A 26,608-nucleotide genomic window follows, 5' to 3' on the forward strand; every position below is an offset into this window, starting at 1 on the left:
CTTCCTTCCTTCCTTCCTTCCTTCCTTCCTTCCTTCCTTCCTTCCTTCCTTCCTTCCTTCCTTCCTCCCTCCCTCCCTCCCTTCCTTTCTTTCTTTTGTAGAAAGTTAACAAAGCATTGTGAGTTGCAAATCCTTCACCTGCGTTTGTCATTTTCCTTTTTAAAGATGTTTCCTTATCTGTTGAAAAATCCCTGCGTGTTTTTGCACAAGATTGTAAACCGGCTCAACTTTGCTTCCTGAAAGCACCTCGAACACCTGCTCCCTCAGGCGGGTGCTGTCCTACTTGGATCTTCTGTCTTTTCGCCTGCAGGCCCACTGGCCTTTCTTTAGGGGACGGGTAGTCAAGGCACAAATTGATCCTTCTCTTTCTAACTCCTGCACACAAGTTCATAGAAATAAATTTTTCAAATCATGTTGAGAATGTAAGAAACCAAAAAATGAAAGCATATCATGTCAACAGTTTGCATGGCTAATTCCATACAACTGCAGTGAAAGCTCTAGGGTAAATGCAGATCATCTGTTTCTGCACAAGAAATTCGACATAAGCATTAATATTAGAAAAATAAGTAGAGACTTAAAGTCTTTTAAAGCGCCCAGAGTAATAGAATCAAGCAGGCAGAGTCATGCCTGCATATCTTAGATTCTCAAAAAATACTCATTACACCTTCTTACAGTCCAACCCCATCCACAAGGGTACAAATCCTGACCCCATGCAGCCTAGCTGAAAGAAAGCCACAGTCGTGTCTTTCTGGGGGTGGCACAGGGCTCCTGGATGAGGCCGGTACCCACAGGCCAATCTGCCTTTCTGGAGGGGCTTGTGAATGACTGAGAAGTATGTATCTAGGGAGTCCATGCCCTGCATGATTGCCAAGGGGAAAGCCAGGATGTCTCTGCACACTAACATACTGGATGGTCTCCATCATATCTGGGCTAAAATTAAGGCCCCAGGTCCTGCTCAGCTAAAATGCACTGCATAGAATGGCTAAAATGAACAAGTCAGGGAACAACAGATGTTGGTGAGGATGCAGAGAAAGGGGAACCCTCTCACACTGTTGGTGGGAATGCAAACTGGTGCAGCCACTCTGGAAACCAGTATGGAGGTTCCTCAGAAAGTTGAAAATAGAGCTACCCTATGACCCAGCAATTGCACTACTAGGTATTTATCCCAAGGATACAAACATAGTGATCCAAAGGGGCACGTGCACCCCAATGTTTATAGCAGCAATGTCCACAATAGCCAAACTATGGAAAGAGCCCCGATGTCCATCGACAGATGAATGGATAAAGAAGATGTGGTATATTTATATAATGGAATACTACTCAGCCATCCAGAAAGAATGACATCTTGCCATTTGCAACAATGTGGATGGAACTAGAGGGTATCATGCTAAGTGAAATAAGTCAATCAGAGAAAGCCAATTATCATATGATTTCACTCATATGTGGAATTTAAGAAACAAAACAAATGAACATAGGGGAAGGGAAGGAAAAATAGAGTAAGACGAAAACAGAGAGGGAAGCAAACCATAAGAGACTCTTAATCATAAGAAACAAACTGAGGGTTGCTGGAGGGGAGGAAGTGGGGGGATGGAGTAACTGGGTGATGGGCATTAAGGAGGGCATGTGATATAATGAGCACTGGGTATTAGATGCATCTGATGAATCACTAAATTCTACCCCTGAAACTAATAATACAGTATATGTTAACTAAATTGAATTCAAATAAAAATTTTTTTAGAAGTGCACTGCATAGGAGGACAGTCTCTTTTCAAATCAGGATGTAGGCAAAATTGCGAAGCTGGCAAAACTTCGGTGTTCCCTCCCTTCTCCTCTCCCCTTCCTTTCCCTGACTTAATATTAACTTTCTACATGTGCCAAGGAGTTCAGGGTGAGTAAGTGCTGTGGCCTTGTGGGGATTCTGTGTGAAAGGGCAGTGATAGGTCCCAGCTGAAGGGCCCTGAGCAGGAACACTTAACCCTGGAGCTGGGTGGGCAGGGTGGGGAAGGGAGGGGCTGCCGCAGAAGGGTTCTACAGAGGTGGTGAAGTTTCACTGTCAAGCGCCAGAGACGAAATATTCTAGGCCACAGAGGGCAGATTTTCGATGTCACATATTTGTTTGCTTCACAGACTTTTAAAAACATAAAAACCATTCTCAGCCTGTGGGGATGTTTCTCAAACCATAACAACATCAGGCTGGTTTGGCCCGTGGGCCAAGTGTGTTGACCCATCTTCTAGAGGAAATAATATCTGTGCTGAGTTCCTAAGGACAAGATGTACAATTAACTACTGTTTAATAAATGCTTTGATTTGTCAAGCCCTGGACCGATGGCTTTACGAAGTTCATTTCATTTCACCATCCCAGAACCATAAGAGGGTTCTGTTTTTATCACTAGTGTCTACCAGCAAGGAAACTGAGGACCAGGGACAGCAAATTACTTGTCCAAAGTCAGCCCCAGAGCCTAGCTGAGACTGGAAGCCAGGTCTATTGGCTTTAAAGGGGCCAAGAACAGGCCATGTACAGTAGTGTAGGTTGTGTCCTGAACAAAGGCACCCACAGAACAGGTGTGAGGGGCTGAAATCCAGGAGTCTGGGTGAGAAGTGGCTCCAGCCCGAGGAAGGGGAAGGGGTGCACAGTTCTTTGCACAAAGGTGCCACTACCTTACCAAGCCACGTATTTGAGAGGCTGTGTTGCTGGGGGTTTGGGAGGACGCCTATTTCTTTCTTTCTTTTCTTTCTTTTTCTTTCTTTCTTTCTTTTTCTTTCTTTCTTTCTTTTTCTTTCTTCTTTCTTTCCTTCTTTCTTTCCTTCCTTCCTTCCTTCTTTCTTTCTTTCTTTCTCTTTCTTTCCCTTTCTTTCTTTCTTTTTTCTTTCTTTTTCTTCTTCCTTCCTTCCTTCCTTCCTTCCTCTCTCTCTTTCTAAGATTTATTTATTTATTTGAGAGAGAGGGAGAGCACGAGCAGGGGGAGGGGCAGAGGCAGAGGGAGAAGCAGGCTTCCCGCGGAGCAGGGAGCCCGATGTGGGGCTCGATCCCAGGACCCTGGGATCATGATCTGAGCCGAAGGCAGATGCTTAACTGACTGAGCCATCCAGGCGCCCTAGGATGCCTATTTCTAACTGGCCCAAAGACTATGTTTCTTTGGACTGTAATTAGTGATAGCTAGTTATGGACCTTTGGGGTTTGCCTAGATCCCTGAGGTATAGAACATACCAACACTTTCAAAAATGGTTTAGAAAATATTGTGTAACCACAATGAGACAGCACTTCATACCCACTATGGTGGCTGTAATTAATCAGATGGACCATCACACATGTTGGCAAGGATATGAAGAAATTGGAACTCTCATACATTGTTGGTGGAATATAAAAAGGTGCAGCCACTTCGGAAAATAGTTTGGCAGTTCCTCACAAAGTTAAAAATAGTTACTATATGGCCCTGAAATTCAACTCCTAGGTATATACTCAAGACATGGTCTAAAAAATCTTACTCCTGAATGTTCAGAGCAGCATTATTCGCTGTAGCCAAACAATGGAAACAACCCAAATATCTGTTAAACGAAGATGGAATAAACACACTGGGGCATATCCATACAACACAGTCAGAGAGTGTCCTGCTGAGTAAAGCAGTCAAGTACTAACACGTGCCACAATGTGGATGACTCTTGAAAACACGTACGAAGCAAAAGAAAAAGCCAGATACAAAAGGCCACACACTGTATGATTCCGTTGCCATGAAATGTCCAGAATAGGCAAAACCATAGAAAAAGAAAGTAGATTAGTGGCTGCCCAAAGCTGGGGGGTGGTAGGAGGGAAGTGGGGAGTCAAAGGATACAGTGTTTCTTTTTGGGGTGATGAAAATCTTCTGAAATTGGGTAGTAGTGATAAATGTATAACTTTGTGACGACACTAAAAACCACTCAATTGTATACCTTTAAAAGGGCAAATTTTATGGTATATGAATAATACCTCAATTTTAGAAACACTGTGGACATTTAATTTCTCTTTCCCACCACAAGGCTCTCCAGCCCTCTCCTTTCCCACCTTCACTCATCTGAGGCTGTGTTTGTTGGGTCAGGGGTCTGAGCTACCCGCCCAGGGTCTGGTTACACCGGATGCAGGAGGAGGGTGAAGGCTGCTGGGCAGAGGTGGCGGGTGGTGCTAAGAAACAAAAGAAACATAATTCCCCCGACATGGCTGGAGTGCAGAGCAGAAGAGTGGGGCTTGGACGGGGGAGGGAAGGTAGAGGGAGATGGGGCTGCGAAGGGACAGGCTCCAGACCGGGTGCGGTGCTCCATGGCTGGGCTGGGTGTCTCTCTGTCCTCCTCTGTGCTTGCACCACCCACAAGCCTGCTCTAGAGGTCCCTCCTGCTCCAGAAACTTCTGATCTAGCAGTCCACCCTGGAAAGCTGAAGGCTCAGTGGGGTCCTTCCTCCGGGGGGGTGGTGTTCTGAAGGAGGACTCAGGAGAGAACAATGCTTCACTCTAATCCAACACTTTGCTCAGGGCAGAATACAGGCACCAAGGGAGCCTGGAGAGAGAGAAACATTGTGGGTGGGGGCCCACACTATAGAGGTTGGGTACTTTTTCACCACAGACCTACAAAACACCGCCTGTCCTGTACAACTATAACACCACCAGGAATGCTAGACCCTACCACTCACATCTGCAGCTCTCAGGGATAATCACTAGGACAGAGCTGGGCACGAAGTTATTTTCAATCCCTAATCTACTTGTATTTTATCTTCCTCAGTAGATTACAGGCTCCCAGAGGCAGGAGCTCTGTCTTCAGAGATCTTTTTCCCCTCAGGGAAGCAGAAGATGCTCTGCCTGGGGCTCCTCATTCTGCCTAGCTTGCCACCAGCAATCGGCCACTAACGGATGTTACGTAAACCTTCCTTGTTAGAAATAATTAATAGACTCATCTTGTATACAATCAAGAAAACGCCTCTGAGACTTTTGCAAGTAACTGCATCTAATTAACTCTCGAGCCATCTATTTTAGGTGCCAGCAATGCCTAATGAGGAAAGCTTCCAAAGTGGTATGTCACGCTCGTCTGGTGTGGGATCACGCGGCTGCTGTCTGTCCATCTGACATACCTGAGAGGAACACAGCCGAAGTACAAATGGAAACTTGATAAAAAGAGCCCAGACAAGTCTCCCACCACCACCTCTTAAAGATTCTTAGCTTTGCTTTTAAAAGAGCAAGCAAGAAATCATGGTGTGCTGTTCCAAAGCAAAAGCAAATAGAAAACCTCCCCAGGGTGGGCAGAGGGGACGGGGGCGGGGAAGAGGCCCAGGTCCTTCATGCTCCTGGGTCTTCATCCTGAGGGGCGTCAGAAGGGTTTGACGTGGGGGATGCCCAGAGCCCACCTGGGCCTCGAGAGACCGCATCCGAGAGTATGGAGGATGGACTGGAGGGAGAGAGTGGGAGCTAAGATCTGAAAGACCTAACATAACAGCAGTTAGGAACACGAGGCACACAGCACCATTGCGTCCTTTAAAGATCATTATATAGCATAAAATCCCTAAACATAAACAAAGTCTACCATATATTTAAGCACGGATGTTGCTCTCTTTTAAATGTGTGAGATAAAGCTTTCCAAGGAGATTCCAAGACGATGTGTAAGGAGGTCAGGGTGTGCGAGGAAGCCTCCATGGGTGTTCTCAAGGGTGGGCGAGAGCCCTCAATGGCCGTTCACCGGGCATGTGGCGCCTGGCAGGCCTGCGCTTTGTGCCTACAGGCCTGACCTCACTCCTCACACCAGCCCTATAGCGGGGGGGTGGGTGTGGGTGAAGATGCCTTAGACAGGTTAATAACTCACCAAATTCACATTGCTAGTGAATATAGAGCTGGACCTGACACTTTCGTCTGTCTGCCTCTAGGCCTTAAGGCCAATCTAAGCCATTCTCATAGATAACAGGGGTCAGAAATCACCTAGGAACACTCTAGAAAGTCTGAAAGGCTGAATTGACACCAAAACCATACAAGCTGGAATACCTTTAAAAAATATAGATTACCGGCTTCTTCAATGATTACCATAGATTACCTGCTTCTTCAATGATGAAGAAATGTTTAGAAGAAACCCTCACCCCCCCCAAAAAAAATTGATGCTGAGTAACTACGTTCGGGAGACAAATTATTTTGGAAATGCGTGGGTTCTGCATTTTGCCATAACCACCACGATACTTGTTGGGAAAACATTACCAGCCTGATTATCTCATTCTGTAGAAAAACCTTACACGAACCTTTCCTGTTAGACTGTAAACTCACCATGGTAACAGAGAAGGTATTGCAGTTACCTACCTGCAGCCCCCACCACCAGAAAGGTCCTTACACACACACACACACACACACACACACACACACACACACCCTACACCAAGAACACTGTGGAGAGGGAAAAAGACTCTCCTAGCTCCAAGGAGACTCTGACATTTCCCTCTGCTGGTCTGGAGCAGGTCTGAGGCAATCGAGAAGTACCGCAGGGGGCAGCTGGCCAGACTCATGGCCATGGCAGCCATGATGGAAAAAGCCCAGTGGCAGTGAGCAGGTGGACAGGCCCAGATAGCATCTTTGGAGAGGAGGTAGGGGCACCGGGTTTGGGGAGGAAAAAGACACATCCTGACTGGGTGGGGGAGGCATTTCTATGTAGGGGAGATTAAGGGAGCTCAGATTCATTTCTCTGGGAGAGCATCTAGTGCTTTGGAGGGATCACAGGTGGTAGCAATGTCCATGCAAAAATCATGCTGTGAATCAAAATGAACCAAAAGTTGGATGAATGTTGATGAATATCATAGTTTCCTTTACTCATGCTTATTAATGATGTTTATTTACATATATCCTAGTTTATTCCAGAAAGGATAGAAGGTAGCTCAAAAAGATATCTTCCCTATAGCAAGGAAGCACAAATTAAAAATAAGACTACATATTTTTTAATTACTAAGGAAAATAAAGAAAAAAGTACATGGCTTGAAATCAAACGTGGTAGCAGGAGTTAGAGCTGAAATGCATCATTGAAATGCACTATTGATGTATTTCTGGTATTCTGTTAAGGCAGGAGCCATCTGTCTGAGCCTAATCATAAAATATGGGTAGGAAATATGAACTCAAGCACACACATTTCCTGTGATACTTTAATCATCTTTTAAAAGCAAGTAAGAATAATAAAAAAAGAGAGTATTTTGTTTGACAAAGAAAAATCTGAAGATGATGGCCCTATAAAATTTATATCCAAAGCACTGTGCAGGCCAATTTTTAAAAAGCATTCTGCAGACAAATTCAGGTGCCAGGTGATTAAGAACCACTGAAGAAGGGGAGTCATTAGGTGCTATATTAAATCAAATGACTCTTTAATAGTTGAAAGTAGAAAGAAATGTTGGAACAAAAATAATTAGTTTTTATATAACATATGCAGGAGAGGATAAAAATGTTTCTTTTCCAAGCACACTCTCAAAGAAAACAGGCCTTTATGAGCTTTTTACATGGAAATGATATCTTAAAATTTACTTAAGAGCATTAAACGAAGATTCTGAATAGGAGACCGGAGTTCCATTGATTTGGGAATAGTTCCAGGTTGGTATTCAATTCATAAAGCAAGAGGTCTTTTCCTCCTTACAGATTATTATGAAGCCCTTCTGGAACTTCAAATGGGTGACAACTCAGATTCCATTCTTAAGGGCCCTAGTGGCAAAGGGGCCCCCTCCAGTGTGCGCTGTGTGTGTGGCTTGTGGCCACCAGGATGCCACAGTTATCAATGTACAGAAGGGGCAATGGTTATCAGAAAGAGCAAGAAGTGCTGCTTAGGCCATTTCTCTAGGTGAGTTCCACAGTCGACCTGCCTTGTAATTGCTGGGCACACGTTAAAAATTCAGATCCCCAAGCTCCACCTGCCTGCCCCTGAATCAGGTGCTTGTGGGTGGGGCCTGAGCACCTGTAGCTTTACAAGGTCCCAGGGAGTTGTCCTGCCCACAGATATGTGAGCACTCTGCTGTCGGGGATCAGTGTGTTTATATCCAGCCAGCATGTAACTATAATCATAAATAGTGACTCTTATTCATTAAATATTAATCGAGGGAAGACAGCCCCAACTCTCAAAGAGTGTACACATGTTGGCAGAGAGTAATGCAGTCTCCAGAAAACTGAGCCAGCGGGGGCTGCAGCTCTTGAGTTCTATGCAATCCTTCCTCCCCAAGCCAGGGCTCCAATTTGGAGCCCAGAGGGCGATGAATACTGCCCTAGAGCCCAGCCAGGACCCCTCTCCTGCTACCTCCCTCCACTCTTCTCTACTCTTTGCATACTGCACCGAGACTGAACCATGTGATCAGATTAGATCAGATCAGATCAGAGGAGCACAGGAATGGGGCAGCTCGTGGGAGCTGGGAAGTGGGGAAAGGGGAGAGGGAGGGCGTGAGGGATTGACCCTAATGGTGCAACTTGATGAGTAAGGTGGCAAGAAATTTCCTCCGCTCTAGTCTGTATTTTCTGCCAAGGTTGGGTTCTGCTAAATAGCTAAGTTAGAATGATTTATCAGTGAACCTAAGCACAAGTCATAGGCCCATACAAGTCACAACACTGTACACAAAATCTTAGGTCTGCAAAATCTAGGAAGTGGTATGCTCAAATGGATGGGGTGTGCAGTATGTGGGTGAGGTCAGCCTCAGGGGAGAGCCACTGCATCTCCTGGCAAGCGTGTTGATGTCAAGACCTTTCTCAGAGGTGGAGGAAATGAAAGAGCGGTAGTGTGGAGGGAGGGGTGCCCAGGGGATGACACAAGTTCTGTGGTCTAAGATCTCCTATTAAATAAACTTCCTGGGCTAAGACCTGCCAGAGTGAGTGCCCTCCACCCAGGGTGGATGGTGAGGCATCCAGGACCAGAACCATGTCTGTACTTAGCTGGGAAACCCAGACAGTCTCTTTTTCCTCTTTCACGATTTATGAGGAAGCAAAATTAGCACCAACATCCTACCTCCCTCTTCTTGCTTCCTCTAACAATTCACCAAAAATACCCAAAAAGAAGGTCTATTAAAATCGATCTATTACAATATAGCATAGTGCCAGGGTTCCAATCTCAGCTCTACCTCTTACCAGCAGTGTGACTGGAGACAAGTTACTTAACAATAAGTTTGCCAAGAATTTCTCTGTATTTTTATGCATGTCTCTGTTTTTCCTAACTGGATCAATATTTCTTTCCCAGAATTTCATAATTATGTTGACATAACAATAGGTTGCACCAGGATACAGTTCTGTACTATATGGGATGGACATTTATCATTTGTGGCTGTCTAGAATCTTTTGAACACCTTATCAATATTTTGAGAGCTTCAACACAATGTGAATCCTGCCTTTCCAACTTTTCTGGCTTCCCTTGAAGCTATGGGTGACAATTTAGATATAAGCAGAATTCCTTGCTTGGGATTCTGGAACAGCTTAAATTAGAATGACTCAGTGGGGAGGTGGGCTCTTTTTTTTTAACCCCCCTCACCTCTATCCCTGCTACCAATCTGGGAAGCAGATATGATGGCTGGAGCTTCAGTGGCCATTTTGGACCAGGAAGTAATCTTCAGCAGGGAAGCCATGCAGAAAAATAGTGGCTCCTTGATGAATGTGTGATTATCATACCAGTCTAGAAATGCCGATCTTTGGACTTATTTTACAAAAAAGGAAAATAAATCTGTATAAGCCAGTTTTATTTTGTCTTTTTTATTGTACATAGCCCCATTTAACCATATATTTTTATATTACATATTATATATAATTATATATTGATCTTATATGCTATATATATATATAATCAAGTTTTTTTTTTTTTTAAAGATTTTTATTTATTTATTTGAGAGAGAGAGAATGAGAGAGAGCAAGCACATGAGAGGGGGGAGGGTCAGAGGGAGAAGCAGACTCCCCGCCGAGCAGGGAGCCCGATGCGGGACTCGATCCAGGGACTCCAGGATCATGACCTGAGCCGAAGGCAGTCGCTTAACCAACTGAGCCACCCAGGCGCCCCTATAATCAAGTTTTGATTTCTGAACTCTCATAGGAAAGATAAGACCGTATTTAACAATATTTAAAAAAAAAAGACAGAAAGCCAGACATGTGTATCACCTACCTAACGAGATACAATGAAAGGCATGCACCACCACCTATGATATATTCTTCCCCAAACACTGAACTGGAATCTGAGTAAGCCTCTGCATCTAACCACCGATTTACAGGAAATAGAGAGAGTAACATGTTCTATAATACCACAGGGATGCAATCATCCAAACCCAGAATGTAGGAAACTCTAGTAGGAAAAATGGTTCAGTTTCTTCAAAAATAAATTGCAAGGCAAGGGAGGGGTGGCAAAGGTAAAAGAATTTACAGATTGGGGCACCTGGGTGGCTCAGTGGGTTAAGTGTCTGCCTTCGGCTGAGTTCATGATCCCAGGGTCCTGGGATTGAGCCCCGCACTGGGCTCCCTCCTCAGCGGAGAGCTTGCTTCCCCCTTTCCCTCTGCCTGCCCCTCCCCCTGCTTGTGCTCGCTCTCTCTGTCAAATAAATAAAATCTTAAAAAAAAAATTTTCAGATTAAAAGCAATTTGAGATATATTAACAAATGCAACATGTAGAAACTTCTTTGGGTACTGAGTTAAGCAAACCAACTGAAAAACATTTTGAGGCAATCAGGAAAATGCGGACACTGTATGGATTTCTGATGATACTAAGGTATTACAGCTAATCTTAAGTTATAATAATGATATTGCAGTTATATTTTTAAGTTCTTATGTATATGCTTATAGAGACACATACTGATATATTTATAGATGAAAGGACATAATATATAGGATTGGATATAAAATAATCCAAGGATGAGGTGGGGCTTTGAGAATATAAATGAAATAAAATAGACCATGTGTCTTAGTCAGTTTAGGCTACTATAATAAAAATACCATACACTGGGTGGCTTAAACAACAGAAACATTTCTCACAGTTCTGGAGGCTGGGAAGTCCAAGATCAAGGTGCAGGCGAATTGGATTTCTGAGGAGAGTTTTCTGCCTGCTATGCAAATGGATGCCTTCTTGCTGTATCTTCCCACGGCAGGGAGAGAGATCATTTCTCTCATGTCTCTTCTTTATAAGAATCTCGCTTAAGATCTATCCATAATACCCTTATAATCTATTTATCCCCTAAGGTCCCACCTCCAAATACCATCATGTTGGGGGTTGGGGCTTCAACATATGAATTTTGAGGGACACAAACATTCAGTCTTAGCTTCATGTGCTGGTAACTGGTACAGCTGGGAGAAGGGTACACACAGTCTTTGTAATTTTTGTATATGTTTAAAATTTTCTATAATTTAAAAACGCTATTCAACAAAACTCCTATATTCTTTAGTAGACTCTTAATATCTTTTCTTTGATAAATCAATTTTCTTTTAAGATGGAAGGTTCTTTTCTATAGAACCAATAATTAACTGAATCAGAAGCTTATCTGAAGTGGCATAGGGAAGCCAAAATGTTGGAATCAGAATTTTATGTTAAGGATTCAAACCCCCAAGAACTGTATTAACTACTCACTGTTAATGGCTTTCCTCTGAAATTCCTTGCTATCGTCTATCCAAAACTTTTAGGGACATTCATCATTGACAACAGAATGATCTTTTGATGAATTAGTATAATTGCATCTAATTCTAGTTGGTTTCTTGGGTCACTCCAATGCTCACAGAAGAATTTGTGACAACTGCAGAAATTGCTTGCTTGTGTAAATACAAAGTTTTATATAGTCCTGGAAGGGAGTCCTATAGCCTGCAGATGGAGGGAGTCTAGAATAAAGGCATTCTTCAAACAGCCCTTACGATGGGCGGGTCACAACTCAGAACCAATTCAGGATGGGCATTTATAGAGGTTCTGCCCTGGCTATAGCAAAGCATTTACAGATGATCTTTGCTTAAACTCTTGGTTTCCAGTTGGGCAATTTCTTTTCTTTTTTTTTTTTTTAAGATTTTATTTATTTATTTGACAGAGAGAGAGAGAGAGAGAGACAGCGAGAGAGGGAACACAAGCAGGGGGAGTGGGAGAGGGAGAAGCAGGCTTCCTGCGGAGCAGGGAGCCTGATGCGGGGCTCGATCCCAGGACCCTGGGACCATGACCCGAGCCGAAGGCAGATGCTTAACGCCTGAGCCACCCAGGCGCCCCCCCAGTTGGGCAATTTCTTTAATGATTGTTTGGCAAACTGAGGGGCCCATAAAAGCCACTGGCATTGCAAGTCCCTACTGGCTCCCCTAATTCCAAAAGAAATGTCCACACAAAGCTATTTGAAACGTCTAAGTTTCTCTAAACTTTTCTGCGTAAAGTAAGAACCAGGCATCAGTAGCAGTAAATGTAACTTGGAGCAGACAGAAAATGCAGACTCTCAGGCCCCCTCAGGCATTTTTAACAAGATTCCCATTGATTCCTATGCATATTGCCATTAAAATAGCAGCCTAGGTGCACCCTCCTGCTTTGTAATCGTGCATACTGAACAATTCAGTGTGAAACGATCATCCAAGTGGCATTCTGTAACGGCATAAAATACTTATTTTCCGAAGAGATTTTTTTCATTTTTTAAGTGCTATCCTCTGTGCTTATCTATGGGTGACTCATCGCAAGATAAAAATAAAACCCAAACTCTCAGGGATCATCTGCCACACCTGGTAACTCTTTATCTTCATTTCTTGCCAAATCTATGAACAGACTCTGACCAGCGGGAGAGAAATTTTTCCAATTGTTTGTTTCTCCCCGCGGATAAATTATGGAGGCCGTTACAAGCAACCGCAACGTAGATAAGAGTTGCCTTTCCTTGATCCTTGTGTTCTCTTAAATTATACACCATGGGGTTACAGTTATTGCTTAACAACAGCAAGGCCTGAAATCCCCCGCAGTACAGAATTTAATGAAACGCAGCTCAGGCCAGATGCAAGGATACCAGCTCGCTCTCCCTTCGTCCTTTTCTTGTGTTATTGCTGTGTTGTTTTATGTCATCTGAGAAGCAGCCTTGAGATGAAAAGAAACAACAACTCATGAATTGAAACTTTCATTGAGATATTTTCCAGTGGATTATATGAACTCAGGAAGTGCACGCAAAGTGCCACAAAAAGACCTGTGGATAGGGCGTTTGAATCTATTTTTAAATTATAATTTCTTTGCTGCCAAAACGGATTGGGCACCACTATCTTCTGCACCCCTCACACCTCCAAGAAAAAAAAGCACAGAACCAAAAAAAACAACTAAAACAAGAACAAAAGACAACAGGTAAGTAAAAAGGGAAAGGAGAAAACATAGAAAACGAAAACGATTTCATCTTCCTACCAAATTTTTTTTTCCGATAATTTCTTTTTATTTTACGTTTCTCTTTTGAGCATCTAAGTTTTCCGTTGTGACTTTCTAGAAAACCTATTTGTTTTGAAAGCCAAATGTTTCCAAAGCCAGGTGATTGAGAGAAGAATGACTGGGAATTCTAAAAGCTAAAAAGTAAAGCCTGAAGGAAGAAGTCATCAAGTTTATCAACAAAATCAAAGACCGGTGAAAAAAATAAAGAGCTAGTTGCTTCCCAAAGGGAGATAAAGGTTTTGGTGGCTGGTGGATGCAGATGAAGAGGGACAAGACTAGGTCCTAGAAGCTGTCTGGGTCTCTAGGAAAAGGTCTAGCGATCCACCCCTCCCCCCCCAAGTGGTTTGGGAAGGGGTGGGTTGATAGAAATCCCAGAGGAAGGGGGCCAGCTCCCCAGGGGGTGTCCTCAGAGGTTCTAGGCCTTATAGAGAGGTGTCGCTCCTGACCAGAGGTTGAGCTTCTGGGTTTCTCTGGCTGGGGGAAACATGGTTCTGGGGCAGTTCACTATGAGAAGTCTTCTGGGATTACTCTGAAGCTATGAAACAATGCTGGAGATCCCGGGGTCAGGACAAGGAAGATGCAGCACATGTGGGCCTGATGAGCAGAGGCCCTGCTGGGGCCAGTGACCTGGGACGACCCTGGGCAGAGGACAGCATCAGGACAAGGTGTCGCTCCCCTGAAGTCACACAACCCCCCCCCCCCCCCCCCCACCCCAGGGAAACTGATCAGCCACAAGAAGGGATGAAAGGAACAGGAAGGAGAGATACCTGAGAAGGTGAGTTTAAACTGGAGGAAACTAAGATCGCCTGCTACCATCAGGGGAAGTGGGGACTCCTGTGCAGCTTTACTTATATTAGGGAAAAATCTAAAATGTGACATTTTTGCCCACCTAACCTCGTATCTTCAAGGGTGTATATACATATGCATATGTCTATGCCCTTAAATTTACTATAAAGTTGAACTAACTCTGATCAATGGAGAGAGCAAGAAAGAGAGGTCCATCTAGTGGTTTTGGGCTAATTTCAATAACATTTCTTCAGGTTGTGGGCCTGTAGTCACGGCAGAAAGAAGAGGTGGGCTGTAGTCTGGGAGAACAGGGGATGGGCTCAATTATCCTTTGTGCCTGGAACAGAGGTCTGGAGGAAGAGAAGGGGGACTAGGTAGGAAGGATTGTCAAGAAAGTATTCAAGACTACCTTAGGAAATTTAAAGAACCTATTCTGATTATGAAATTTATCTGTTTCCTCAACACAATCAAATTATTTCCAGGCTCCATTAACTGGAAACAAACTTCTAAATCATTAAATAAATAGCAGAAAACGTCCCCCCTTCCCCCAAATCATGCAGAACCGTGGCCTATTGCTTTTTTCAATAAGGTTTCTTGGTTCCTTCTACATTTGCATAATTAAGGCAATAGTTCTTAAACTAATATGCACTATCCATCCTGTGAAAATGGAACTTGCCTACTTAGCCATCTGAACACATCACATCTGCCATCACTTTTGATGGAGGAAAAGTACTTGAGGAATTTCTATCCAGCAAAAGATTTATCTTCTTGCCAGGTACTTCGACCACAGCAGAGTAATTACTTAGAAGGCAGGAGTCAGGCTAGCAATTCTCTAAGTGAAAACGGAGGTGGTCCGTCAGCACACGTCCCCTCTGCTAACACACTGTCTCCAGGACAGCACTGCTGAACAACACTGCATGAATAATGTAGATTCTGAGAGCCTCTGAGTCCCTGCGGACCTCCAACCTCCATTGCCAAAACAAAACAGCAGGAAGTGCCTACCCAGAGCTCCTTGGGGCACCTGAAATTGGAATATTAGTAGAGCCTATTTAGAGTGAGATGAAAGTTTTCAACCTTTTTATATACACATATATATGTAGAATTTCAAATCATACATTTAATAAAATCAGTCATCTATTCTAAGTGCCACAAGCACAATTAGAGAACCATTTAGTTTTCTACGCCTTAGCGGGTGACTTTTGAGAACTGGGAAGAGCATTTCTGTCTATGCTGATGGTGGAACTTTTAGAACCCTGTTGTGGAGTCTATTCAAGGCCAAAAGCAGATGGCACCACCCATTTACATATTTGAGCATCCATTATAATTAGAGCTCTTTAAATATAAAAAAGTTGAATTATTTTCCATTAGAGTTTCTGACAACATAGAGAAATTTCATTAAAATATCCCTCTTCTCAAAGAGAACATAAGATGAATATAATTTCCAAAAAATGAAATTGGAAAAAGGATGTTCATATAATTTTTTAAAGCTTTTATAAATTTAAAAAGATTTATGAAAAGATTAAGCTTTTAAAATTATGAAATATGGAACACATACAAAAGAACGTATGAAAATACATCCTTACAATCCTTAATTTTGGATGAATTATAGTTTTGGGCTGTAACTCAAACATTCAAGGATCATATAATCATAACATCAACTGTAAATAATTAGAAGATTAAGAGTAAACTACTGAAAATATTTTGATAAGGTTCAAGAATGAGACCTATGTGAACAGATGGAATAAATTAAGTTCTTAGATCCCCCCCCCCCAAAAGGGGATGACTCACCTTTTTATTTATTTATTTATTTTTAAAAGATTTTATTTATTTGACAGAGAGAGACACAGCAAGAGAGGGAACACAAGCAGGGGGAGTGGGAGAGGGAGCAGGCTTCCTGTGGAGCAGGGAGCCTGATGCGGGGCTCGATCCCAGGATCCTGGGACCATGACCTAAGCCAAAGGCAGAGACTTAAGGACTGAGCCACCCAGGTGCCCTGATTCACCTTTTTAATCACTAGTCTTTTTGTGATGCCAATGAAAAGATTTTCTTCTATTCAAACATTACATTACAAAAGCATTTTGTAATTAAAATGAAGGAAAATTCATCTTTCATGTATACTTTTTGGATACATTTGAAAACATGTGTAACTTAATAATTCATATTACTCATGTTTACATAGAGGTAAAAGAAATTTGATATCTTTAATTAAAATGTAAAATCATAAATTTTTAAAATACTGTTATTCTGTGTAACAATGGTTGATGTTCTCATCCACCACGATAAAAAATATATCCTGAAAGTCCAGAATGTTGAAATGAAATGATTTTTCTCTGGCATACTTCACTAATGTACTACTTGGCTTTGAGTACATAACAATAAACAAGTAGTACTTTATGTTCTTGACTGGATGGAACAGTAATCTAAAAAGGTATCTCACTGTATCACTGATTAAAAATATATTATGTTTACCTATTAAAAACATTTAGTAACAAAAACACATTTTTGCTAGGGGAAAAAAACCTGGCTAAAACATCAATCTGATTTGAACCAAATGCCACAAAACATATGCAATCAAATTTATTTAAAACATCTACCCTGAAAGGCCTCAGCAGATATTACAAACGGACAGCTGTTATAGCTACAAATATTAGCAATTCAGATCAGGACCCAGTAAAACACAATTCATCAGTTAGTGACATTAGGGCATGTAACTTAGATAATGAAATTTGTAGCAGGCTGGTGCTAAGTATTTTATTTTATTTTATTTTATTTATTTATTTATTTTTTTGGTGCTAAGTATTTTAAACGACTTCTTTCAATCCATCCTCTCAACAAGCCTATCAAGTAGGGACTTCCGTCTCTATTCCACAGACAAGGAAAGTGAGGATAACACACATTCAGAAATCTGCCCCAAATCATAGAGTTAGTTAAGAGTCAGCCTTAATCTCAAGTCAGGCTCACTAAGCTCTAGAAGCTGAGCACTCATCTATTACACTCCGATGGCCATCATGCTAATGATGTCCTTCCTCAGTGTCCATCTTGTAGCTCAACAAATTTTGAAATTTTAGAAACATCTACTGGATAACCCTCATATATTACCTGTTAAGTGAACAAACGACAAGCCCAGATTGGTTTATTTTTTTCCTAGTCTGATATTTCTATCTATGATGCAGTAAAATTGTAGCACAGAATCAAGCGACCCGAGATCCTCATAAAACTACACTCTACCTATCTTCCTTAAAGCCCTGACACACATATTCAGTGGTATATTCTTTTTGGCCAAAGTAAAGGGGGCATCTGGTTTCAAAAAAGAAGGAAAAATAAGAGAGGCATAAGAATCAAAGTCAGGGGAGAAAGAAAGTCCAGGTAAGGAGCACCCCTTTTTCCAGGCCACCTCTGAACTAGCAGTGTGTCGTGGAATCATGCTGGATAGAGCTAACACAAATGACAAGCTTGTTTTGGATACCTCTGACTGCCAGATCCAGGTACATATAATTAGTACTATCCGTTAAGCTATAAAAGATGTATAAAACATGTTAAGGAATTACAATATACTTGAGGAGATAAAAATATATACATACAGGTGACATTTCAAAGTATAATGATGTGTGCCAACTACTGTTATGGGAGAGTATTATAAGATCCTAAGTAACATTTTTAGTGCTTTATAGCTTTGCACCCAATGATCTCTAACAGGAGCTCAAGGGACCTTCTCCTCTATGAGGAAAAGGAGTCCTTAAGGTCTGTATTCAAGGGCAAAACTAAGCCATGGTGCAAGAAACAGTGCTCTCAAGGTATGGTACAAGGTTTTTAAAGCTGTTTTCCACTTGGAGCCCTTTCTTAATCTTTTCCTGTTGTTGGCCTGTTTCACATTGCTCATTTTGCTCTTAGGTCCCAAATAGCTAGTGTAATAGTAAATGGTTCCCAATTTCCCCTTACTGGAGAGGAAAAAAGCCAAGAGGGAGTCCGGGTATGGCCACAGGGAAAGGCTACTGGGACAGTCCCACTGGTTCTGCTCTGCTCTGGGTCTTAGAAAGAGATAGCAACCATCCTGCATCTTCTTACCTCTAGGGGTAGTAAAAGTTCAAGATCAAGATGAGAGTGTGAACCTGGAAGAGAACTGTCAGGATGTCATTGAGCCTGCCTTTCACAGGGCTTCGGGGGCAAAAGGAACCCTGTAGATCCACACTGGGGTTCATTTGCAGAGTGACCTCCAGGAACCGGGAAAGACAGGCAGCTCCCTGAGGACTCAGGGGTTCAGGAAACAGCTCATCCCCAGCTTTATCCATCAGCGACATAGCCTTACAGATCCAAAACCACTTTTACAAACATTTCTTGAATTCCTTTTCACAAAAATGAGAATGTGAAGAATACAGGGAAATCATGAATAGTTTTCATTTTATAAACGAGATAAACAAAACTCAAGAAACATAGTTGGCTTTTGTCAGCTCTAAGAACTAGTAAGACCTGAAGCCTGGGCTTGTCCCAGGATGTTCAAACTCCTTGTTCTCAAGTCCTCACACAACTGAGCTTTGAGCTAGGGCGGTCACAGAAGGTGCAGGAGTCAGGCAGAGCCCCCTAAGACGGGTAATCTGAACAGCAGCAATTCAACGAATGACTTTGGAGATACACATCAATAATTACTGAATTGTAAAGAAGAGTCAATGATTAACAATATTCTTACTGGGAAAAAGAATATTCATTTTCTATTATATATAAAATAAGAATGATCTTACTGGATTTAAGAACATCAACTCTGAAACATTAGGCTGTCGCTCCCAACAACCTTGTTCTCTTCCTTATCCATTGTGGATTTGTCATCCATGAACATATATAAGCTTTTATGGGGAATGATTTATAATTTTGGCCTGCCCTGTCATTTGGGCAAATGAAGTCCAGCTGTTTATTATCCACCATAAGCAGCAGAATATCCTTCATTTTGTCTTTGATAGACCTTATTTAAGATTTGAAGGACATCGTTTTTATTCATTTCAGACCAGAGATGTGTTTAAGGCCTTGGTGAACAGTTTTGTGTTCTCCTCAAACACAGCTCCTTCTAGTTTTGTACACTTTGATCATTTTCCCGAGCCAATGCCTTTCCTGGCAAGAATCGTAATCAATTTAGTCTTTTCTTCCACCTGCCAAGAGCATGCGAGTTGTTACATTCTGGATGTTCTCCAGCTCAATTATGCCTCTTTTGAATCTGTTGACTAAAACTGCATATAATCTTTCAGGTGTGGATGAATTGTAGCTTCCACTAGGCACTGTGATGTCCTCTGCTGGAGGATGTCCAGTGTTTTGATAGCCTCTTTGGGCTGCAGTATCACACTGGGTGGGAGCTGCTAAGTGAGAGCTGACAAAGACACCAGGCTTAGTAGGTAGTCCTGTGGTTGAGTACTACTCTTCCACAAAACCAAAAAAACAAAAAAAAAGGGTGAAAGAAAGCAAGAAAAGATCAGGGTCACCTGCAAACTCAGGGACTTTCTGAGCATTTCCTCCTCTGTATCACCAGTAAAGATGTTAAAATAAATTGAACATTGATAAAAAGTACCTGTTTATACTTCCAAAGCTGTCTGCCCCCATTAGTTTTAAAACTGAAAGTAAACTGAATTAAACCAGTTCAAACCATGTTTCTAAGTGCAAGGTCAAAAGGCACAAAGGAAACAGGATTCTCTCAAATAACTGTATGCTTTCAGAAAAGTAGCAATATTTTGTTAGCATGATAAAGAATATCTATCTTTAAGTAGCAAAATTACACTTAGTGTAAGACACTTGTAGCATTATCATTAAAACTTCAAACAAAACAGGATGCTATCTATAGCCATTCATTCATTTGACAAGTATTTATTGAGTGTTACTATGTGCCAGGTACATGTTCTAAAAGCGGGTGACACGATGAGAATTAATACACATTCCACCACGATGGATTTTACATTACTTAATATTATTCTGGATAATGCTATTAAACTTGAAAGAGAGTTAGATAGGAGATAAAATTAATATTGTTCAATTATGTGATTCCCTATTAAGGAAAAGATTGAACTAAGGAAAAATGATTAAAATAGATAAGTTGAGTAACATAAGTATATATAATGTACAAAATCAATAATTTTTAAAGATTATAACAATCAGTTTAAAACATAGTGGAAAAAATTCCATTCAGAATAGCAACCAAAAAAGAAAAAAAAACTGTATCTAGGAATAACCTTCTGTAAGAAATGTAAAAGGCCCCATTTGGAACCAAAGAGTGCTCTAATAAAGAACATTCAGAGAACAGTAGCCACAACAAAAGGCTCTTAGAAATTAGAAATATGAAAACAATGAGGAAGAAACTCAACAGAAAGGTTGGAAAACAAAGTTGAAAAACTTTTCCAGATAGCAGAGGAAAAAGTCAAAGAAAAGAAAAATAAGAGGAACAAAAATAAGACAGACAACTATATTTGCAGGTTCAACATCCAAATAAAGAGTTCCAGAAAGACAGAAAGAAAATGCAGAGGAAGAAATCATCAGGGAAGAAGGTCAAGCTAATGTCCCAGAATAAGATCTTAGTTTCCAGACTGAGAGGTCCACTGAGTGTCCAGAATAGGACCTGAAAACTGGTACACAGTAGACACAAAGTTATACAATTTTAGAACATTAGGAATAAGAAGCTTCCACAGAGACAGATTAGATTTTCACATACGAAGTCAAGAATTAGTCTTCTCAGCAGAGATACTAGAAGCTATAGTGAAATGGAGAAAGACCAACTTTCTGGGGGGAAATTCTTTTGTGGCAGAGACATGTGAGGCTCAGAGCACCCAAGTGCTCCATTTCCCAGCCTCCTGCAGTTGAACTTGGCCTTCTGACCAGTTCTAGCCCACTGGGTGCTCACAGAAGTGACATGTGTCACCCCTCTAGCTCCTCTCTGCCCTGCCACAGTGACACAAAGGTCCTGTGTTGAGATGGTGAAGCCACAAGATGTATCCAGACAGGATCTGGAGCAAGCTTCTGAAAGAAAAGAGCCACTGGATCCACTGAGGATCTCACATCAGCAAGACAACAACTCTAATGTGGGAGATTTTATATCACCCTAGCCTATCCTGATTAATATAGATAGATTCCCCATCTGGAATTTCACATCCTGTCAGACTATTAGTCAAAGTTAGAATAGACATCTTCAGAAATGCATTATTTCAGATAACTTCCATACCATGCACCTTTTCTCAAGAAACTGCTGGAGACCAAGGAAAGAGAAAGATACGTAGAGAAGGCAGAATAATGCGTGCCCACCCCCCACCCCCACCAGGATGCCCAAGTCCTAACCTCCAGATTCTGTGAATGTGTTTCCCTACATGGCAAAAGGGATCTTGAGATGGGGAGATTACCCTGGACGACTCAGGTGCATACAACACAATCACAGGGGTCTTCACGAGTGGAAGAGAAAGAGAGAAGAGTCAGAGTCAGAGTTTGAAGATGCAACAATGCTGGGTTTGAAGATGGAGAAAGGGGCCACGAGGCAAAGACTGCAGGCAGCCTCTGGAAACTGGAAAAGGCAAGAAAATGGATTCTCTCATAGAGCTTCCAGCAGGAACACAGCCTGGCTGACTCCTTGATGTTAGCCCAGGGACACCCATTTCAGACTTCTACAAGATAATAAATTTGTGTTGTTTTCAGCCACTAGGCTTGTGGTAATGGGGTTACAGCAGCAGGAGGAAACTCTTGCAACATGGGGTGCAGGAAGTGGAAGCCAACACAGAAGGGAACCCCCCCAGACACATTTGAGCTGGAGGCTGGGCCCAGACCAGAGCTGACGAGAAGGCCCAGGAGAGACCTCAGCAACCGGACATCGATACATCCCTAGCATGTTTGGAGGTGCTGGGATTTACACCACTGAAAAAAAGTCCCACGATAATTTGGAGGTCAGGGAAAAGTGTGAAAATCAATTTACGAAACAAGACAATTACTTGTTACAAAGAAAACAAAAGGCTGAACGGGGAAGAAAACATCATAATGGCCCCAGTGCCCTTATCATTTGCCTGGTGTCCGCAGTAAAGACACCGAGCCTTGGGGCAGCCCAAATAACACACACCTGGCTTAGGAGGAGGGGGATTGAAAAAGGGGGTGCAGGGTGGGGGGTGGCAGGCTGCCATGAAAGTGCTAAATCCAGCCATTGCAACAGAAGGATGTCAACAGACGAAGCCTAAAGCTGAGTAAAACCAAGAAGCAGCATAAGCAAGTTATTCAGAGATATGAAACCTGATCCTAAAGATTGGTTGAAAGAGTGTAGAGTAATTGTTTCTGAACAACAGAAAGTAATGGGAAGGGTGTAGTCAGAGGGTCACTTCTTCACAAGCTAATGAGCCATTTGGTGCTTTAAACTCTGTGCGTATATATATGCATGACTTTGATTAAACATAAAAAGTACATACAAGGACTGGCAAAATATTTTCAACAAATGACACATAAGGCGTTCATATTCTTAATATACAATAAAGACTGGGCAGGATTGTAGAAAATGCTTCGTTATGGTTGTCTCTGAGTGGTGGCATAATGCGTGATTATTTTTTCCTGCTGCTCTATGATTTTCTGTACTTTCCAAATCAAAACAAAATAGGAGCATGCATAATTTTTAAAACAAAAAGAACTGATCAGATGGTCAAGGAAGAAATAAAACAAACAAAAAGAATTAGGTAACTATATTGGAAGCTGCTAAAATGTTTAAGTTACTACAACTTTGAAAACCCTCAGGAAGGGTTACCCTGCCAAAAAAAATGGTGGCATGAATTTTCTTAATTCACTAAAGCAATTTCTTGATTAAATATGCTTTCCAACAACAATTTGCAATTTAAAAATTTCATGCTTCATTTAAAGTGCTTTATTTTTGTTAAAGGCAGCCCAAACCTGACAACGTATTAAGTCAGTGATTGTGACTGGTGCGGGTTTGGATAAGGTTTGGAGAACATCTTATCAGCAATAACTGGCCCTGGGGCTTTGGGGAGTGGGGTGGGGAAGATGCTAAGAGAACAATTATATAAACTACATATTGTTAGACCTGTGGCTTCACAGAATTTTTTTAATTAAAAGAAAAGACAAGTGGAAGATATGCTTAATAGTACTAATCAATTGTTGAGTAAGAAATGGATTCATTATGTTCTTCTTGGGAAAGAGTGAACACATGACATGCTCATAAAACTGATAAATTTAGAAGTACTGTTTCTGAACTTGGACACAGATTTCCATGGAAAGTTGAAATCTCAGGAGGACATTGGCTGGGCCAAAGACTTCCAGGCTAATGGTTAAGGGCTGTGATGAGTTCAACGGAAATGTGAAGGAAGAATACAGGTGACTTCAGGATAAGAAACAATATCTATTATGTAAGGCTGATTTGTTCCCCTTTGGCAGATTCTTCTTCTTCTTCTTTTTTAATCTTCTAAGCTATTAATTATCCACCTCAAACAAAATACCTAAGTATAAAGTTCTTTAGGATACACACTGAACTCAAATGCTCTTAGAGTTATTTAAAAATAAAATACTCGAGTCATAAATTTTCCTATCATTTGCAATGATCAAAAAAGAAAAAAAATGAAAGGGTGGCAGGGACTCCTTCAAGGTCATGCTCATCTGAGTGAAACTGATTCCTAACTCCCAGCAACATTCTGTTCTGCTAGTTCTTTCTCTAAACCTAATATATTTATCATGAATCATTAAACACAAACCTATTACCCAGTGCAGTTGATTCATCCATAAAATGAAAAGCGACTTCACTTTTGTAGTGTTTTTTAAAAAGGACTTTGGGTAAAGCCAGGTGTGGACGTAGAGAACATTACAGGCTTAAGAAAAGCTAAATGCCAAAGGTCGTGGAAGGCTTTACTTACTGTTCCGAACTAGCCCAAGGAAGAAAGGGGGTAACAATGGAACCTGAAAGTTCTTCCACCGGTATCTGGTCTGCCACCTGACATGTAATTAATTGCTTCTAAAAATCCAAAGAAAAATACAGTTGGGCGGTTGGGAGCAAGTTTTATTCTAAGTAATAGCAAATTGAGTCCCAGAATCTGTGAAAGGCTAGATACGAGCAATACCTAGAGTACAAAAGACCCACTTCTGGGAGCTTACCTGTGTCTAGCACAATAAGTGCTCTCTTTAAGCTCACAACTCTACGAGGTGGATGGAACCATCCTCTTTTACAAATACAAAACTGAAGCTCAAAGAGATGAAGTGTATATTCAAGGTAACTTGTTATGTAGTAGGATTTGAACTGAGGTCTGACTCCAAAATCTAAGCTCCTCAGACTCCTAGCCACCAAGAGCAAATACGGAAGTCAGAATGAAGAATTTGGCACATTAAAAGAGTAACATGTTTTAAATCTCAGGGGTGGACACGTTGGGTAGGTTGGATGTACGTCTTATTTGTCTCACTAATTTTTTGTCTTTGGACTATTTCATAATTAAAAGATAACTATAAAGAAACTTCATTGTTTCTGCCTTGGATAAAAATAAGAAGATCTAAACTTCTTGAGAATGCCATTTCTTCCCCCCAAAGAAAATCAGAGTATGTGGGTCTGAGGTTATTTCCAACAGGATGAGATGGAGCTGTAAAACCAGAAGGCCCTCTTATCAGCAGCAATGGTGTCAGGAAATGTTGTCAGATTGGAAGCAGCTAGACAAAGTGGGCAAAGCACACATCCAAGTCTGTGCCAGAGATTTATTTGCTTCTTGCAGATCTTAACAGACAACAGGAAAACAAGGTGGATGGCCATGTCCATATGCTCAAAAATAGGTTCTGAGGGATAAAAACAAGAAATTACTTTTCCTCTTGAATCTCAGTACTACTCTTTCAAGTAAAAACTGATCTTGATCAAGGGAGAATGTGTGTGTACATAAAACTCACACAATCCTGTCCTCAGGGGAAGGAGGAATTTTTGATCCAGAAACCTTCTCCAACTTGACGGATTCTTGGCCAAGATACCTGAAAGTAAATGAACTTCCAATATCTCCAGGAAGTCACTTACCTATTATGATTATTAGATTATGTGGGTTTTCCTCTTTAGGCTCCAAACAAGGACTGTAAACCACGGTTTCTTTATAGAGAACATTAGAACATCTCCTTTCAGCTAATGTTAGTAAGGATTTATTGATAGGAAAACAAACAAATATGCAGTCTTTCTTAGGGACTCAGTAGTAGTGGTTGTTAAAAGGCAGGCAGAGAAGTCTCCTATAAAAATAGAGACGTATTTTTTAAAGGGCACAGACTTCTTTACCGTTTTTCTCTGTTGCTCTCATAGCCCCTGGTCCTGTGAAAATAGGAAGTTTCTTTTTCAAGTAACTTTCTCTTACATGGATTTTTCACTGAGGTCCTTTCCAAAGAAAAATATAACATAATATGATTTTTGTATGTTAAAAACACAATTTGAACAGTAGAAATGAATTTCCAATAGAAAAAACTGGAGAGACTATTGGATAATTATATTGGATATAATATAATAATAATATTATATATTATATAATATATGATACAGATCATATATTAGATATATTTCCAATAGAAGAAGCTGGAGAGACTATTGGATAATTATATTGGATATAATATAATAATAACATTATATATTATATAATATATAATACAGATTATATATTGGATATATTATTATTATTATACATTATATATTGGGTATATAGTATATAATATATATTATCTTGGATATAATATTGGATAATAAAATAGCTGCAGATGTGAGAATTATGAAGACAAAAAAAAGAATTACAAAGAAAACTAAAGAAGGAATTTCAGGGAAAAATTTGAGTAGTATCGAATGCTGAAAAAACTACAAACATGCACTGAAATTATCCTAATGATAGACTTCTAAGGATGGTTTCCATGTTGATTAAATCAAACTAAACAATGCCTAACAGGGCATAACACTTCATGTTATCCTGGTAACTGAAGATATTACATTCAACCCAGTTGAATTACTTTCTAGGGCTTTCAAAGTATCACAAACTGGGTGGCTTAAAACAAGAGAAATTTATCCTCTCACAGTTCAAGAGGTCAGAAATCTGAAATCAAGATGTCAGCAGTGGGGACTCAGAGGGACAATCTGTTCCATGCTTCTCTCCTAGAATCTTGTGGTTGCCAGCAATCCTTGGTGTCCTTGGCTTGTGGCAGCATAACTCCAACCTCTGCCTCCATCCTCGCATGCCATTCTCCCTGTGTGTCCTTGTCTCTGTGTCCAAACTTCCCTCTTCTTACAGGGATATCAGTCATACTGGATTTAGGGCCCATCCTCATCCAGTATGACCTCATCTTGACTATTACATCAGCAAAGAGCCTATTACCTACCACATAGGACTGCATTCGCAGATTCTGGTGGTTAGGGCTTCGGCATTGGGGGGGAGGGGGACACAATTTAAACCATAACCCCATTCAGAACTGAATCTATGACTTGTCACTCCTTTCCTACAATTCAGTTTCTCTACTACACAATTATACTGCCATGGTTACCATCT

The 26,608-nt window shown here is 41.2% G+C and overlaps 1 protein-coding gene across 1 annotated transcript in view; it reads right to left on the minus strand.

Annotated features, from left to right (window-relative positions):
- The window catches only part of UST (uronyl 2-sulfotransferase), a 304,057-nt gene that overhangs the window by 142,891 nt on the left and 134,558 nt on the right, over positions 1 to 26,608 (minus strand). The gene's annotated exons all lie outside the window — the stretch shown is intronic.

Source organism: Neomonachus schauinslandi, chromosome 8, assembly GCF_002201575.2.
Source record: "Neomonachus schauinslandi chromosome 8, ASM220157v2, whole genome shotgun sequence".
NCBI classification, from domain to species: Eukaryota; Metazoa; Chordata; class Mammalia; order Carnivora; family Phocidae; genus Neomonachus; species Neomonachus schauinslandi.